General features: G+C 41.2%; 1 long non-coding RNA gene across 2 annotated transcripts in view; it reads left to right on the forward strand.

Annotated features, from left to right (window-relative positions):
• The window catches only part of LOC142655308 (uncharacterized), a 31,351-nt gene that overhangs the window by 8,211 nt on the left and 3,497 nt on the right, over positions 1-19,643 (forward strand). Inside the window, exon 3 of one of the 2 annotated variants that reach the window (XR_012849472.1) lies at positions 18,664-18,758. The exons of the other annotated variant lie outside the window; for it this stretch is intronic. This is a non-coding gene — a long non-coding RNA (uncharacterized LOC142655308). The remainder of the gene's footprint in view (positions 1-18,663; positions 18,759-19,643) is intronic. 2 annotated transcript variants of the gene reach the window in all.

A 19,643-nucleotide genomic window follows, 5' to 3' on the forward strand; every position in this document is an offset into this window, starting at 1 on the left:
TGATGTAAATGAGGCTTTCTAAAGTACAACTGGGCGTGTTTAAAGTAAAAGTACAACTGGGCGTGTATTGTGTTCGTTACATCGGGGCGTTTTTACTTCTTTTACTAGCTGGGCGTTGTGTATAGAAGTATCATCCACTTCTCTACACAACGCCCAGCTTCTGGCAGTGCACAGACACAGCGTGTTCTCGAGAGATCACGCTGTGACGTCACTCACTTCCTGCCCCAGGTCCTGCATCGTGTCGGACGAGCGAGGACACATCGGCACCAGAGGCTACATTTGATTCTGCAGCAGCATCGGCGTTTGCAGGTAAGTCGATGTAGCTACTTACCTGCAAACGCCGATGCTGCTGCAGAATGAACTGTAGCCTCTGGTGCCGATGTGTCCTCGCTCGTCCGACACGATGCAGGACCTGGGGCAGGAAGTGAGTGACGTCACAGCGTGATCTCTCGAGAACACGCTGTGTCTGTGCACTGCCAGAAGCTGGGCGTTGTGTAGAGAAGTGGATGATACTTCTATACACAACGCCCAGCTAGTAAAAGAAGTAAAAACGCCCAGATGTAACGAACACAATACACGCCCAGTTGTACTTTTACTTTAAACACGCCCAGTTGTACTTTAGAAGCCTCATTTACATAAATATAAAAACGGTCATAACTTGGCTAAAAATGCTTGTTTTTTTTTAAAAAAACACGTTACTCTTATCTCCATTGCAGCGCCGATCTGCTGCATTAGGAGATAGGGGTTGCAAAATCTGGTGACAGAGCCTCTTTAGGGTATGTTCACACGAGGGCGTCCGTTACGGCTGAAATTACGGGGATGTTTCAGCCTGAAAACATCCCCGTAATTTCAGCCGTACCGGCATGTGCAGGCGCTTGAGCGCCGCGTCAATTACGGCCGGAATTAGCGCTGCTATTCATTGGAGTCAATGAATAACGGCTCTAATTACGGCCAAAGAAGTGACAGGTCACTTCTTTGACGCGGGCGTCTATTTACGTGCCGTTATTTGACAGCCGCGCGTAAATTTACGCCTCGTGTGAACAGACAAACGTCTGCCCATTGCTTTCAATGGGCAGATGTTTGTCAGCGCTATTGAGGCGCTATTTTCGGGCGTAATTCGGGGCAAAAACGCCCGAATTACGTCCGTAAATAGGCCGTGTGAACATACCCTTAAGCTCTTGCTCGGCTGTTTCCGTAATTCCCATTGAACAGAATGGACAGACTGCCCACACGCGTGATCCTCTCTCCACTGGTCTCCGCCTGGATTCTGCAATCAGTTCTTGATATAAGTGCAGGTCCCAGAGCTGGGATGCGCATCTATCAGACATTTTTTGCATTTCCTGTGGATATGCCATAAACGTCTAAGATGGGAAAATTCCTTAATGTTATATGGTCTGCAGAGCGCTTGTGTAGAATTGGGGTCTACCACTATATGGTCACTATGTGGTGGTAATATTGGTCTTTAGTTTACTACACATGTTTTACTACACAATTAAGAGTGGTCACATTTTTTTATAGATAGCTGACGGGTGGGCCCCAAGAATTATTTGGGCCTAATGTACTTTAGTCAGACACTAGAGGTAGCAATCTTTAACTTGACTCTTAACGCATTATAGTGTACCTATCACCAGAAAAGCGTGGCCTGTTTTATTTGATTAACCATTAGACCAGGGGTGGGCAAACTTTTTGACTCGCGGGCCACAATGGGTTCTAAAATTTGACAGAGGGGCCGGGCCAGGAGCATTTGGAGGGAGTGTTTGGGCCGGATATACTAAAGCATTAAATGGAGTGTGTGCAAACCTCATAGCACAGTAAGAACACTACAACCCAATTTATTAACTGTCTTTCAAATGTGAAAAATAGCCCTTATCAGTTAATAAATTTGTCTCAAGGAATATGCAAGATATGGCATTTACATACTATTTCGCAGATACTGGGAGGAGGAAATGTAAATAGATTAAAATAACATACGCACTGTGATTTATCAAGAAAAAAGTTCTGTTGACTCTGTCAATTAGCTGCCAACCTCTGAGCAGTAGCCGCCCGTTCTTGTGTTGACTGCTTGCTAGCATAGTTTGCATGCTTCGTGGCAAAGTGACGGCTGATATTGTACTCTTTGAAAACCGAAGGGCTTAATGGTGACGTGAAACGAAGTGAAAATTAAAGTGAAATAAAGAGAAATACGCGCCACATTAACCCCTTAATGACCGGGCCATTTTGCACGTTAATGACCAAGGATTATTTTTTGTTTTTTCATGGTCGCATTCCAAGAGTCGTAACTTTTTTTTTATTATGTCGACATAGCCGTATAAGGGCTTGTTTTTTGCGGGACGAGTTGTATTTTGTAATTGCACCATTTTTAGATGCTTACAATATATTGATTAACTTTTATTAACTTTATTTTAGGAGAGAATTGAAAATAAGCAGCTATTCCAGCATTAATTTTCACGTTATAAATTTATGCCCTTTACTATGCAGCATAAATAACATGTTACCTTTATTCTACGGGTCGGCACGATTACGAGGATACCAAATATGTAAAGGTTTTATATGTTTTCCTATGTTTGCACAATAAAAACCCTTTTAGAAAAAAATTACTTGTTTTTGCATCGCCGCGTTCCAAGAGCCGTCATTTTTTTATTTTTCCGTCGATGTGACCGTATGTGGGCTTGATTTTTGCGGGCCAATGCGTAGTTTTCATTAGTACTATTTTGGGGTACATAGGACTTATAGATTAACTTTTATTTTATTTTTTATGGGGGGAATGGGAGAAAAGAGAGAATTTTGCCGTTGTTTTTTGCGGGTTTTTTGGACGCCGTACATCCGGCGGTTTCATTAATGTGTTCATTTTATTGGTCAAGTTGTTATGATCGCGGGGATACCATATATGTGTATGTGTTATTTGTTTTGACACTTTTACTGAATAAAACCACTTTTTGGGCAAAAAAAGTAGTTTTATTTGATTTTGACTGTAATTATTTTATTTTTTTTCAACAAACTTTATTTAACTGATTGACATTTTTTTTTTAAGTCCCACCAGGGGACTTCACTATGCGATGTGCCGATCGCATATATAATGCTTTGGTATACTTAGTATACCAAAGCATTATTGCCTGTCAGTGTAAAACTGACAGGCAACCTGTTAGGTCATGCCTCCGGCATCGCCAAACAGGCAGTTGCGGAAGACAGACCTGGGGGTCTTTGTTAGACCCCCGGCTGTCATGGAAACCCAACGGCGACCCGCGATTTGTTTGCGGGGGCGCCGATCGGGTGACAGAGGGAGCTCCCTCCCTCTGTCAAACACATTAGATGCCGCTGTCACTATTGACAGCGGCATTTAATGGGTTAAACTGCCGGAATCGGAGCGCGCTTCGATTCCGGCAGTTGCAGCAGGAGCCAGGCTGTGTATAACAGCCGTGCTCCTGCCGCTGATCGCGTGGGTACACTGGCAGTACCCGCGCCATCACAGGACGGATATATCCGTCCTCCTGCGCGAACTAGCAGCTGCTGAGGACGGATATATCCGTCCTTCGGCGTTAAGGAGTTAACAACGGTCAATGTGTTTTGAGTGCGCCATCTATTGGGAAAACGTGGGCATTGCAGGGAAAGGGGAAAAAAAAGGAGGTTTTTACTATGATTTGGACAAGTTCGGCGGGCCGGATTAAAAAGCCTAACGGGCCGTATGTGGCCCGCGGGCCGTAGTTTGCCCATGTCTGCATTAGACCCTTAAGCAATTAATCATTTTCTAAATATAGGTTATTAAAAAAAACATACCTGCAGTATAAGTGTACTTTCACTATTCAAATTAGCAGACTCCTTGTAGGAGTCCGTAGCTGAACTTCTGGGTAGGGGTATCCTGGCATCCCTGATGGCAGCATCCAAGCTCAGAATGCCAGATCTCGCGGTCGGTAAGAATTAATACAGCAGTTAGCGCTCTTTAAACTATCTGTAGGCGCCCCCAGATTGATGCCATAAGGTCGAGTAGTTTGAAAGCCCGAGGTGCGAAGTGCAGGAGTGATGACCCAGTGGACACCCAAAAATTACTTGGGGATGGAAAACCCATTTCATTACTAGGATGCACTTGCACACACCCTTCTTTAATTGTTTTTTTTTAACGCACTCACCTTTTTTTTTGTCCAAACCAGTCATGCTAGTCATTGGGCATGGCACATTTATCGATTTTTTTTTTTTTATGCTCACTTTTGCTTTGTCCCTTGTATTTCTCAGATTGTGTGTCCTTATGAGTGTCCAACCTGGGGGTTTAGAGGGGTGTGTGAGGTTTCTCAACCTGCCCCCTCTTCTGGAGGAGACAAACCTAGAATTTTGAGCTCCAGGAGATGCCTGGGTGGTATACTAGACAGACGTAGTAGCTCAGACGGATTTCCCTAATCTTTCAATGAGGGGGGCTTCTGGCCCGGGGGATTGGGGAATGGGCTGAGGGTACTTCTCCTTTTGAAGAGGGTTTGCGATAGACTGCATCCGAGAAAGAGCACTTTTTTTGCAGCACATGGGTAAGGAGAGCACAACGGGGGAATTTATTAACTGTTCCACAGCAGTTTTCTGCCATAGAACAATTGCAAACGGCACAATAGTTGCAACATGCAGGAAAAATTGTGACTCTTGTGCCGTTTCCGCCACCTGGCACACTTACTACAATTTATGACAGAAACTGGCATCAATTATTGTGGAGATCGTCATAGATTTCACCCTGTAGCGCACGGACAGGCAGAGATGCGCCTAATTTATTGAGACACATTTTACTTCAGTGTTCTTCATTTTAAGTCTTAACAAATTCCCTCCAATATACTTATTCTCCTGGACTCCTTACAGAGCAAGCATGTCTACTGCAAATGCTGCTCGCAACTTCCACTAGGGGGAGCTTGCGGAATATGTATTTATATTACTACCGCTAACTAAAACAATGTATGCAGTGAGCTCCCCCTAGTGGCCACTCCAGGCAACCAGAACTGTATGCATTTACCTTTTGAATTCTAGGGCTGTGTGAAGGGCAGAACTATGCTTGCCCTACTAATGAGGGGGCACTCTGCTGTCAGTATTGTTTATTGACGACACTCTACTCGCATTGTTTATGGGTTCACTCTGAAGGCATTGTTTGTGGGCCCATACTAATGGCCCTGTAATTTCATGCCGTTTGCTATAATGTGATCCTCACAGAGAGCCACCCTATACAGAATGCATCATTATTATTATAGTACATAGTGAGATCACCGATGGTTTTCTGGTGTCTCTGGGTATAGCTATTGTACCACGGCCCAAGGACTTCAAGTTACACTTCCAGTCATCTCCATTCAGCAAAAAAAAAAAAAAAGACACAAAACACAAGAATTGAAAAGATTTTTCATTTATTATAGAAAAAAATGTTAATGCAGTTAAATTTTTTTTACACTTCTAAATTCCATAAAACAAGTCCAGAGAAATTAGGATGCCAGAATCATGCAGTCTGCATTTGCTTTGTTAAATGTTCAGTTTTCACAAAAATAACACCACTTTTTTTTTTGTTAATCTCTGTAAGCCACTAAAGCAGAGGGAGAGCAGAGCATGCAACACTTTACGCCTTTGCATAGTCATTTTTTTTTACCCAGCATGCCTTGTTGAATGCTACACATATCCATAGATAAAAGTAGAAAGGGTTAATCAGCAAAAACATATACAAATTTTTTTTTTCCCCGATTGTTTTGGTTTAGTAAAGGCAAAATTATTTTCCACAGTCGAGCTTCAAATGTTCAGCTTTGGGTATAGATCGGTTTCACAACTTGACATAAGCATAGGTAAGATTTCACGTTTATTTCAATGATGATATAATACGGATTTACTTCAAATATTTCTGGGGTTATAATTATATATTTGCTCAGTCATTTTTATTGTTTCCTTCCCCTTTTATCACATTTATATATATTTTTTTAACTATACCTTAAACCCTTTATAAAATCGCTATCTACTCACATATGTGCTCTTGTTAAAACATACCCATTAAGTGAAGACATCCATATTGTACGCTAAACCAATCTTTATATTAATAGGGGTTGTCCAGGATTAGAAAATGTGTCTGCTGTTTTCCAAAAATAGCACCACACCTGTCCACAGGTTGTATGTGGTATTACAGCTCAGCCCTATTCACTTCAATAGAGTGAAGCTGCAATACCAGTCACATCTCTGGACAACCCCTTTTACATAGGAACTAGTGAATATTTATTTTGTAAAAATATATTAAAAATAACATTAAAAATAAAAATAAAACAAACAAAAAAACTGTAAATTTAAAGGGCTAGTCCCACAAAAAGTAATGGCACATTGCTAGTAACACAATTCCATTCAAGTGAATGGGGTCGTGCTGCAGCTCCCAGCACATCCGGTGGCCGGGAGCGCTGCAAGGCAAAGAAAACTGAGAAAGGGACATAGGGCTAAACCAGGGCTGTAGCCCCTTTATTCTCCAAATCGGTGGGGGACCCTCACCAATCGCAAAGTGATGACATATCCCATCACTTTGTGTAATGGGAATAGCCCTTTAGAATTATTGTTTTATAATCTTTTTATGAGTTTTTACTTTTAATTGCCAATATGGTCATCATCATATCTCCCACGGGGTTGTTACCTAGCCTTCCTAAACTCCCGTATAGCCCAATCTGCCTAGTTAAGAGGGTTGCCTCGCCATGACAATGCCTACCACTCAGGTGCCCCCCAGACCCCCACTTAGGACCTCCCCTTTATAAGCTAGAGCATAAAACCGTTAAAAAAGAGCAGCTCTTGCTCTGGCTGACCCGGCCTATATACATTACGGGGTTGGCCATTTCTTTGAATGGCTTGTAATACTGCAAGCCAGCCACAACTTTTCTCAGTGGTATTAACTGATCGCTGGAGCCTGATCACTGGCGATCAGTGGGGATTAGTTGTAAAGGTTTTTGTTTTTTTTTATAAGACAACTGGGTGACAACCCATGTGGGGGCTCTAATGATGGCTCATATTGGTTCTCACTCTTCTGAATGACTAAGAAACTCTAGAATAAAACATTAAAACGTGACAATTTTTAGTTTTGGGGGAATTGCTTTTTAATAGGAAGAATGGTTCAGCACACAAAATAGGTGCCACCACTAAGTAGGTGACAGGTCCACCTTAATACTCATGTGTTCATATTACTCCATGCTATACACCATGGCAACAATGTCAATGCTACTTTTCACATGAGAAAAAGAGTGGTTGTAATAAAAAATAAAATATGAACCCGTAAAAAAATCATCATTTTTATATATACGGCCATCAAACCTGACACCGAACATTGAATGAAACACATCATGGTGACACATTATTTGGAATTAACAATCTACAGATCTCAATATATAATTTTTTCAATTTTCTTTATTAAAAACACAGCTGCTGAACTTGACAATCATTATTTGATTTTTGTAAAGTAATTATATTGTGCTAATTTATACAAATGTGCTTTATTACTTCAGTTTCAAATATTTAATCGTTTTGGCAAAATATATGTATATATCTATATTTGTATTCTAGAACTATCTATACATTACATTATTTGGTCTATTCACCAGAAAATGATTACGCTTAATATATGTGTCCGTAGGATGCTATTGCATGTGGTAAGTGCGGGTTGCGAATATAGCCAGACAATTGGCTGTGGAATTTAGGCACCTTCAAAAATTAGGATTTAAAGGAGTATCAGGCTCATACACTCAGAGGAGCTCTCTGTTATATCTCTAGTTGGTCCACATGGCACATAGATCAGGTTCACACATCGCCATTAAGTGTGTCCACGTTATTCCGTTTTTATAATATAAATTGGTCCAAAGTTCATTGCTAATTAATTTCTTATTACATCCTCATAAGGGTCGGAGCTCAGTTTTTCTTATACATAGCTCCAAATCCATTACATAGCGATCAAGTTAGATAACAAAATATTGGATGTTCGAGACCACCACTAGAGGGGGTTTAGGAGTTTACTGCATACATTTAATATAATGAACTCAATACTAAGACAGTATGCGATAAGCTCCCCCTAGTGGTGGCTGCGGGCAGTCAGAATCGTAACATTTAACTCTATGACTGTTTTAAGGGAAGCAGGGGATTTGGAGCTTCGGACCGTAAAAGAGATATTTTATAAAATGTATAATTTTATTAGACCTAAAAACCACATGGTGTAAAAAGTGGACATGCACTTTAGAAAGCGTGAGCATGGAAAAAAACAAAACATTGGTTCTCAAAAACAGTGAACTACCACAACACTATGTGGACTGGAAGCCGTAGATTCCCATTTACATGTAACACCTGGTAGTGCGATATTTGATATATAAAATGCGGTGTCTGAACCTGGCCCTACAAGAGCACGCTCACTCTGCATCTCCAAAGTAGAAGTTCACCTAGGGGTGTGGGAGATGAAAAGAGCCGGACGGGATGTTAAATTGTTAATTCAACACCATATTACAAACTCCTACCTTATGCCTAACCTATGCACACACATTGCTGTGGGGCCTGGGAGGTGTGGGGGCCCAGCTCTAAACCACGATTCATCCAGACACCAATTCTTGCCATCAACCCGCCTGTGTCTGAGGTTCTGCAGCGGCTGTTGGACAATTCACTGTCCCTGGGGACAGATGTAGATTTATTGATAGCTGGCACAGAGCATACCAGGACCCACACCAGGAGGAGCCCCGAGTTTGGTTTTGTATACTATTCCTATTGTTTAGTATAGCTTCTGGTTTATATTAATGAAGGGAATTTCTGTGTGAAGTCTTTTATTGCACAAACAAAGACCTAGAAGACCACCGCTACACCAAAGCGCGACTAGAAAATGGACATGACAATAAAAATATAAGACGAAACCCAAAAATAAAAATGGGCAAGTACAGGAAACACCCATTAATGTACCCACTCAGCTGTTTTATACCATTATAATAATCTACTGCAACACCGAATCATGTAAACCACAGGGAGCAGATAACATGAGCCCGCTGTAGCACATACATATTGATATACGTCCTATAACTCATGTTTTTGTGGCAATTCCCCATCATTGACTTCAATAGAGAACATACGGCATAAAATCCCGCAATTGCTGTGCTACAATGTGCGGCAATACTAGATGCATAATATATTCACCGCAAAATTTTGCATTAGTGTTCATCGTTTTGTGCATTTTTTAAATGTGGTAAATGTGTGTCTGACTACTACATCACTACCAGCATATGTCATTTATAATACTGGTGTCCTCTTATGTGGCAGAGGGGCTTTTTGGGGTCAGGCACCAGGGCTCGGTTGCAACTGCTATCTTTTCAACCCCTATAGCTACACCCCTTGGTTTAATCATGCTGGAAATGCTAACCAAAAAAGAATATACATCTAGCAGGTGGAGTTCCCTTTTAATCTGCCAGTATGTTTTTAGATTATTACAGAAAAAAAGAAAATCAAAGCCCGAAGGAATTCCCAATGACCTGTACATAATCAAGCCCCTGCTAACCATGGTGCTACCAAAACGAATCACATCTGAGATCTGGACTGACTGTTTTTTGTTTTTTAAATTAGGAAATGTCTATTTGTTTTTTTAAAGAGAATTCAAGAGTGATTTATTTTAAAGTGACTTCATTTAACAATGGGCAAACTGTTAATTGAAGTTTTAAATAAATTCCCCTTTAAGAAAGTGGGAACTTTTTTTCTGCGACTAGACTTACTTTGTACTGACTTGCCTGCAATTAACTAAAAGGGCATGACCACACATGGCGGAATTCCTCCGCAACTGTCCGCATCAATGCCGCACAGAATCTGCGTTGCAGATTCTGCAGCGGATCTGCACAAAATGTGCAGAAAATTGATGCGGACTGGCCGCTGCGGACTGCAGGAAAAGTGCTTCTCTTCTCCCTATTCAGTGCAGGATAGAGAGAAGGGACAGCACTTTCCCTAGTGAAAGTCAAAGAAATTCATACTTACCGCCCGTTGTCTTGGTGACGCGTCCCTCTTTCGGCATCCGGCCCGACCTCCCTGGATGACGCTCCAGTCCATGTGACCGCTGCAGCCTGTGCTTGGCCTGTGATTGGCTGCAGCCGTCACTTACACTGAAACGTCATCCTGGGAGGCCGGACTGGAGACAGACGCAGGGAGTTCTCGGTAAGTATGAACTTATATTTTTTTACAGATACATGTATATTGTGATCGGTAGTCACTGTCCCGGGTGCAGAAACAGTTACTGCCGATCGCTTAACTCTTTCAGCACCCTGGACAGTGACTATTTACAGACGTCTCCTAGCAACGCTCCCGTCATTACGGGAGCCCCATTGACTTCCTCAGTCTGGCTGTAGACCTAGAAATACATAGGTCCAGCCAGAATGAAGAAATGTCATGGTAGTAAAAACAATACGCTCCGCAGCACACATAAGATCTGCGGACTTCATTGCGGAATTTTGACTCTCCATTGAAGTCAATGGAGAAATTCCGCCATGAGTCCGCAACCAGTCCGCCACTGCTCCGCAACAGACAGAGCATGCTGCGGACACCAAATTCCGCTCCGCAGCCTATGCTCCGCAGCGGAATTGTACGCATCGTGTAAACGAACACTGCTAAATTAAAGTGAAAGTCAATGGAGAAACGGCTCCGCTGCGGATTAACGCTGCGGAGTGTCCGCAGCGGAATTTAAGTGAAATTCCGCTATGTGTGAACCCGCCCAAAAGATTCTATAAGGTGTAAAATAAATATAGAATAACACAAAAGTGCTTTTATCATTTTTTGTTGTTTACTTTGCATCTTAAGCCGGCCATGATGATAAGGGGGAGGTAACAAACTCTTCCAAAAATCAGAAGTGCCCAATGAATTAATGTATAACCAAATCAGTTGTTATTATCCTAAATAATAATCAATATTCAGCGCATTAAACGTAACAACCGATTAGGTTCCAGCTGCCATTTTTCAGAAGTGATCTGATTGGTTGAGATGAACAATAACTCCACTAGAAAACCCCAGAGTTTTTCTGCCGCAAATAATAGCGTCATAAATCATTGATAGGTAAGGGTCCAACTACTGGGACCCCCAGCAACCCTGAAAACAGGCCAGTTATAGTCCCGTTCATAATAGAGAAGGCAGAACATATTCAATCTTTAAAGGCTATGTACACCCCTTGAAATCGTGTGTTTTTTTGTTTTTAATAAAAATGTGTATCAGTGTGTCTGGTGCAACTTTCTAATTACTTTTCATTAAAAATAATTTTTACTTTTTGAGATAGAGCTGCTTTGTATACTGTATACAGAACAGCTGTATCTAGCGCTGAGACCTGAATCCGTCAGGTCAGCGGCCCTGACGGGTTCAGTGTCAGCGGGTCCTGGGTGTCTCTGACACGCAGGATTCACCTATTATCGATCGCATCTAAGTTATGAACTCAGATGTGATCGGTGACAGCTCGATCCTGCGTGTCTAATGGACCCATCAGTGCCGCCGACCTGACGGACACAGATATCGCTAGATAGAGCTGCTCTATATAGAGGATACAAAGCAGCTGTATCTCAAAAAGTTAAAATTATTTTTAATAAAAAGTTTTTAGAAAGTTGCACAAAACACACTGATACACATTTTTAATTTAGAAAAAATATTTCAAAGGTGTACATAGCATTTAAGTCTGAAATTGACGTAATTTTCTCAGAGCCACTTTAAAATATGAAAAGTCAGAAGATGGCCATAAAGAGATAAAATAGAGGGGTTTGGAGCTCCTGCTATACAGCTCCCAAAACCAAAGGGCTGTATACTATGCCTGGTATCCAGCTAGCCCTGTGAGCTGGTGTCTGAAGGTGCGCTGCTCTAAGCCAATCAGTATCACCACAGAGATTGCAGAGAGTTGCTAATTAACATACAGCAGCTCATAATGCCCCTCCCCCCAAATATCCTTTTCCATTGGGTGCCAGCTGTATAGGAGAAGCTCTTGGCACCCACTAGTTAAACCCTTTATAGTCAACTTTAAACAGCCATTGGTTAAAGTGCTTGTATTTATTTCATTTATTTTATTTTATTGCATTTCTTTATCATTGAAATCAATGAGAAAAATCGCCACAAAAACGTAGAAACCCGTGTGGACGAGGCCTAATGGAAGACTTGGAGAGAGGTTTTTAGGATTTTCTTTTTTGCTTTATTCTATAGTAAATGTATTGATTACTTCTGACTAAATAACCCCTTTTTTTTTTAAATACAAACCAGCCCTTGCAGTCAAAAGGTAAAACCCAAAAATAAATGACCAAAGAATTAAAAATGTAACCTACAAAATGTAAAATTCACTGCTTTCTTCCAAATACCATTTATGTGCTGAAATGAAAGAAAGAAAAATCATTCAAATACTTTCTTAGGCTATGCTAACATTAGACTTGTAGCTTCCATTCGTAATGGAAACAACATCGCTCTGCCGGATCAGTCGTATGACGGATACTACCGTTTTCCCGATGGACCCCCTTGACGTACAATGGTAGTCGGCATGGTTTCCATCGATTTGACCAGAAAAATAGTGCTGAATGCAGAACTATTCTTCCTGTCAAACTTGCCGGGATACCGACAGAGTTTCCGACAGAAGTGTGTGCATAGCCTTAGGCCCCCTGCACACAACCGTGCCCTTAATCACTGTCCGTGATTACGGGCACTGACGGCCGCGGACAGCCACCCACATTTACGGGCCGTGCTCCCATATAGAGTATGGGAGCACGGTCCGTAAAAAGCAAAAAATAGGACATGTCCTATCTTTTGCAGAGCCATCCTATGGCCCGGACACCTTCCCGTAAATATACGGGAAGGTGTCCGTGGGCAATAGAAGTGGATGGGTTCCGTAATTACGAATGAATTCCACAGTCGTGTGCATGGGGCCTGAGATTCACTATGTATGAAAAGGTGAGAAGTGGGCATGGTTGGTGCCCATAGTTATTAGCAACAAATCTACCCAGCTTTTTCTAAACGGAACTGGAAAATTTTCACTTGACTGCTGATTTGTTGTTATGGGCTCCATGGTTTTGTTACATGAAGCTCACCAGTGTTTCCATACGCAAAATGAGTTACGGTATTTTCCCTGTGTAGAATATGCTTTGATTTTCCACATTGTACATGTATTGGGCCTGGATGTTTTTGGATGCATTTCAGTGCTGATATAAGTAGGAATATTGCACGGGATATAGTACTATATAGGTGTCCATACATTACATAACAAAGCCATAGGCATACACACCAACCTTACTATATACTGTGTTAAAATTCATCCCTCCAGGTCTAAACTTGTGGAGAATGGACAGTATTTGTTCATGCTCATCCATACTGCAAAGATCAAAATGGGCCCCCCATTATGGTGCCAGCTTTGGCACCCAGCTCAGAAGAGTCAGATGTTTGTTTTCCTCTCTACCCTCTTTCCATCAACCTTGGGCCAATTCCCCACCCCATGGTTTGCTAACTATGCAGCTCCTCTGGCGAGGGGCGTTTTGCACAGGTTCTCACACCCAGTAGCATAGGGGATGGGACCAATCAGGGCAGGGTCCCCGTTCTCCGAGGGCCCCATAGCAAATGCATGGCCTGCCTCTATAATATGTACGCCTTTTTGGTAATGCAGATCACAACCAGAAGTCCTAATCATAATTAGATCCAAACAACATACACAAGCGGACAAATATAGTCTAAGCATTACCCTATAAATACAGATATAGCAGAGCTGAAATTGTCATTTATATCTTGTTATTGTGTGTGCATTATTGAAAACCTTCTGGGATAGGGTATATTCACATGTACCATTTCTAGTGCCTTTTTAAAAAAAAAAATCCCATTCATATAGTGCTGAAAATCATACAATCTGCGTCATATATTTTTTGTCGCATTTTTATCCCCGTTGACTTCAATGGGTACAACAGGGGCCTGAAGGGCCTTAGAAGCAATTCTAGAGATATTATCTAAGATATCAGTACTTGTAAACGTACTCTTGACATAATGCCGTCCTATAGAAAACCACAGATAACACATTATGCTTTGAAGCACATGACAAACTCATGTCTGCTACATCTGTCTAGGAAATCCCAAACATACTTTGGCATAAATGTGGCTATAATAACCTTTCTATATTGCAACTCACGCTGATCATGACCACAGATAGATTGGTGTGCAAACCCAGACAAGTGCAAAATCAGCTTGGTCATTTTCAGCAATCTCTATTCTGAATTTTACTCCCATCATACTATTTTTATATATATATATTTATTTTTTTTACCCTGGGAGGAGCTTTTCTTGTGCTCATTGCCGCCCCCTACAAAGTAATTCACTTTGTATGAGTTTCAAAGAGGAGTGAAAAAGTTGAAGTGACTGAGGGATAGGGATTGGGTTGACCTTATTTTCTTAGTGGTTTAATATTCCAAAACCTAGGAAAATACACATCCTTAGGTTTCTAGTGCAAACACTAGGACGCCCCAGTGTAAAGAATGAAAACTGATTCATTAAAGGTACACTATGAATTCCAGAAATTAGGCTAAGAGAGGTAAGATATGCCATTGTATGCATGCATGACATAAACTGAATACTGCAAGATGATGAGAAGCATCATATTATATGCAGGCAGAGTCTTCTTTACTTATATAAAGGTTAACACAATATTTGGTCATCTACAGCCTCTTTATGGAGTCTATCCATGTTAAAATGTCAAATTGCTCCTCTTCATTTCCAAAAATGAGGCCAAAAAATGCCATTGTAACACATCACAGACATGCATGACATCACTGGTCAGTATGACATCATGGGAGTATGATATTCAGTGATGGGGCACAGTATTCTGGTGCCTAAGGCCCCTTTCCTCCCAGCTAGTCTGATGGGCATTAAAGGAACCCTCTTGGCAATTCTGATTCACTAGTGCAGGGCATGAGGGATCAGTGCATAACAGAGATTCCCTCTTTGGTGTTCTTTGAGTCCCTATGGCATGTACTGCTCCCTCAAGCCCCACACTATGCATAATATCTGATTTGTCCAGAATGTTTGTTTAGGGCTCATTCACATTTATGGTCCATATCAGATTGATACAAAAAATGGGATGAAGAAAAAATGTTTCCAAGGAACAGGACACTGCTAAATGGTATATAGCACCTCAAATGCTCAGCCCACGGCAGCTCCTCGACTCCCGGATTTGATTTGGATAAGTAGATTTCTGCATTTAACATAGTTACAAAAATAAAATGTTATGCATTCCTGCCCGATTCCTTCATTAAAGATTGCGCCCCCCATTATTATTGTGCCCGAAGGGGCGTCTACCCTTTGCCACGGCCCTGATAATTATATTTTTGGAGGCAGAGCTTTTACCGGTATTTATTATATCCATTACCGTATAATTGTGCCAGTATATACATAGTAAACAAATAAAAAATGCAACCACCTACGGAATCACTTTAGCTTACATATTGCATGCATCTTGATGCCCGCCACAAGGCCTTCGAGTACAGAAGCAAGCAAATTGAAAAAAAGGAATCATTCAATTGCGGACATCTCCCATATGAAACAGACTAACAGATAACCGCCATGGTGAATATTATGTAACAGATGCGCAGCCTATGTGACCCGTGACGTAGTATAGGGGGTGCCGAGGTTGCAGTAGTACTCGAGCCCTGGTGCCTGAGGGTGCCCAAAGACCCCTTTACCACATAAGAGGCAGCAGTACTATAAATGGGACACTTGTAGGGGCCTTGGTACAGATTTGCATCGGGGCCCAGAAGCTTCAATCTACCCCACTGCATGTAACAGATTTCGGTTAATACAACCTATTGTAATCACATGACTATATCAACCAACCCCATTAACTTATTCAGTGCTGGAGTGCTACTCACATGATAAAAAGGCAGTTAAGGCAAATCAATTACTTTTGTCTTAAACCATCCTGCTGAGACATTTTTGACGATTTCCTATACATCTAAAATCTATTCTACAAAACCATCCCTTATACAGCGCTATTTTAATGTTTCTTTCAACATACAGTACGTAGATAACACTTCTGTACATTATATGGGCTGTCAATGTGTTATATATGAAAGCACCGTTTTGTTTGATCTCATTCTTCCGGAGCAGAACTAGGATTATAATAAATAGGGATAACGGTCACATTGCACGCCATACTTAATCCAACTACATTACAGTCCTTCCCTCTGCTCACCGTGAATATGTTGCCAATAATGCGACCTGTTTATATAAAAATTATTACTAATTTATATATAAACTATTTCCAAATACCCTATTAGGAAATTATGAAATAGAGGTTGGTCCCTAGTTCAGGACCCTAAACTATTAGCCAGATCAGAGATCTGCTACAAAGAGTGTCTCACGTGGTGGAGGACCCGACATGTCCATTGATTATCTGGACAGACCATTGATTTCAATAGGCACAGTGTTATGCTTCATTTCACCTGCAGTGGCGCTGCAGAGATATTGAACACTTGCTGCTGGGATGCTGCACAGATTAGAGTTAATCATAGGTGGTCCCAGCATCATTTGAACAGTTTATCAATTTAGGAACTTTCTAACAAACAAGAATTGTCTGAATCAGACAACCCCTTTAACTCTCAATGGAAAACCAAACAAATTAGAAAAAATTATAAATTAAATAATCCCAAAAAATAGCATTGGATTATATTTTGGGAACATTGGTTGATGGCCTGTCCAAAAGGCGCCTTCTCTTAAAGACACTTATTTGAAGACTCTAGAACTGAATGATGTTGTCTTTAGCAGCGCAGCCCCTGGGACCCCCTCATATCCCGATAATGAGGGAACCCTTTTTAAGTCACTATCCATTTAAGTGAAATTTATGGAAAATCTGATCTTTCATTTCATTCCGTAATTTTCATTAACATAAACACAGAATAACTGTGAATACCAAGAATAGGGATTGACATTTGTTCTTGGGTCTAGAAGGGTTCCTAGTGGTCAGACCCCTTAATCAATGGGAAAACCCTTTCAACTATTCATGCACAATAGATATCAGCCGATCAGGTCATTATCTACTGTGTATGGACGTTACAAGGCCTCCTCATGTGGTCCCTCTCAGGATAAAAATTAAGATGATTGTTTTGTTTCCCTTCCCCCGAAGATAAAAGTTGCCAGAAGAGCAGCTGCTCCACCTCCTTCCAAAGGAATATTATTAAGGGGAACAGAGGTGCGCCAGCAGATATCATGTAGTCTTCTCGTTTGCCCCACAAACTGAAATTGGTTAGGGGTAGATTGCATGATAATTCCTATAAAGAATACAAGGAATTTATAGAAGACAGGTCCGGCCAAATCACAAAACGTAGGCCCTGTTCATACTGAGTTTTTAAGCAGGCAGAAAAATTCCTTCAGCTATTTTGAGTCAGATTTTGACCCTGTTTGCAGTGTTTTTCACAGATTTTTTCAGCCGCGACCATTGAGCGCCGGACAAAAAACGCAGCGAAAACTGCTTTCTTTGCCTCCCTTTGATGTCAATGGGAGGTCAGAGACGGAAATGCCTGAAGAAAGAGCATGACTCTTCTTTTTCCCGCAATTGTTTTTTTCTGCTCGCGTGAAAAAAACGCCACCCATTAAAATCAATGAAAGGCGTTTTCGGATGTTTTTTGGCGTTGTTTCCACATCAAAAACATCGCCATAAACTCTGTGGGAACATACCCTTACAGCTCCAGCTAGAGAACTTGAAAACTGTTACTCTTTTAAGACGTTCTCCCACTTAAAAATCTGATTAATAGCGCAGGCTGAGATGAACAATCACATGATTTGACTGCCGTTCCTATCGGAGTTTAATCTTTTCTTCTTGAAACAAACCTATCACAATTACTCATTTTTCTGCAGAGAAAGGATAAGAAGGGTTGGCAGAACTTAGACTGCGCTTTTCCCTCTTACTGCCATATTAATCAGATTTTTAGTAAACTCTTCATTTACGGGCCAAATTTTCAGCTTGATCTAACAGGAATTGGTCCTTATAGTTGAGAGATATTGGAAAATCTCTATGCGATGTCCCGATCCTTTCCTTTGATATATAAAAAAACCTCTGAACTTTTATGCTCGAGTGGCACATAGAAGGTTCATGGGCCGGCAGGTACATCATTGACCATCAACCAGCTGTATAATGTTAAATGGGTCTGCATAGACAACCCCTTTGTATATGGCCAGTTGGGGCTTATCAACGTAATAGAGGGAGGTTTCCCGTTTGCCCCTCCCCCGCGCTATTATTTGAAGGACCCATAACCCGGGCCATACAGTTGTCTCTTTCAATATATGAACACTGTATGAGGCATTTTTACGTGATACAATATTCCGACCATCCTGTCATGTTTTCGGCTCTGATGCATAATATATTTACAAATAACTATTCTCATGCATGCAACTAAAAAACAGACATCTGCATTAATTTGGGGGGGGGGGGGGGCGACGTTGCAATGGACATTACTTACAGAATCTACGTTTTTCATACGACAGTGAATTTAAGCGTGTTGCCAAGAATATCAGTTTCTAGGATACCAAGAAAATAACTTGCATATATAAAATGCCTCATTTGTCTTCTATGAGCACCCGAATGAAGTCGAAACCTATGATACCTGTCAATCAGAGAAACATGTTACACATAATGTCAGATACAGGATAATGTCAAGTTTTGCCAGGCACTTATCATCCAGTGTATTGCATTGTGTTTTTCAGGGGAGCGTAAATGGTGGAGAGGGGGTCCATTAGTCCAAAAATTTAAATGGGGCCCCTCCTGGTATGGTTCATGCTACCCAAACCCTGATACCAAGGTAGGACATCAGAGAGAAGGCGAATTTACGTCAGTCACTGTCTCACTGTTCAGCTACATACAAAAGTCTAGAGGTGTCCCAAGACATTAGGAAAGGAAGGGAGGGCATGGAGTATTTAGTTATATTTATATTATGTATATTTTTCTGCAAATATTAATTAAAACAAAGAGAGAAGGGTAAGTTGACAAACAAACTGGTCTTTCTCTCTGAAGAGCAGCCAGGTTAACTCCACCCATGAGGTTAGGTTAACTCCACCCATGAGGAAGGAGGGGGCGGAGCCAACTTGAACTGGAGCAGAATGTGAATAACTCTACATATGTTTTCTAAATCTTGACTATTGTGGAATAATTATTTTTGGACTGTACAATTATTCTTAAAAATGCAGTCTTTTAATTCACATTGACATCAACAATGCAGACTATCGCTCAAAGAGTATCATTGACCTCACAGAGGCCAGTTGTGTCTCAAAGTGCAAATGATTTATTCACAATATACTAGTGACCTTATTAACTACAAGAGCAGAATTTGCAGCTAATGGCAACACTGGCGCCACCCAGTGTCGAATCCCAGACATTGCGGGAAACGTATTAAAATTGATGCAAGGGGAAAGTGGGACAGATGCCTATAGTACCAGATTCCTGCTCTAACTTTTTAGACTCTTTTTGGAAAATAAAAGTAGAAACCTGATTGATTGATTGATTGATTGCTATGAGGAACCCCTGCTCTTTTCCTCTGCAGAAGCTTTTATAAATCTCCCCCATTGTGATAGTCGATACGTCTGAGATATTAGGTGTGGACTACAAACAGACTTTTGTCACGTAAAAGGTTCAGTCATGTGACTTTTTGTTCCATGTATTTCTTATTGACATACAGTACCTTTCCTAC

Source organism: Rhinoderma darwinii, chromosome 6 (assembly GCF_050947455.1).
Source record: "Rhinoderma darwinii isolate aRhiDar2 chromosome 6, aRhiDar2.hap1, whole genome shotgun sequence".
Lineage (NCBI taxonomy): Eukaryota > Metazoa > Chordata > Amphibia > Anura > Rhinodermatidae > Rhinoderma > Rhinoderma darwinii.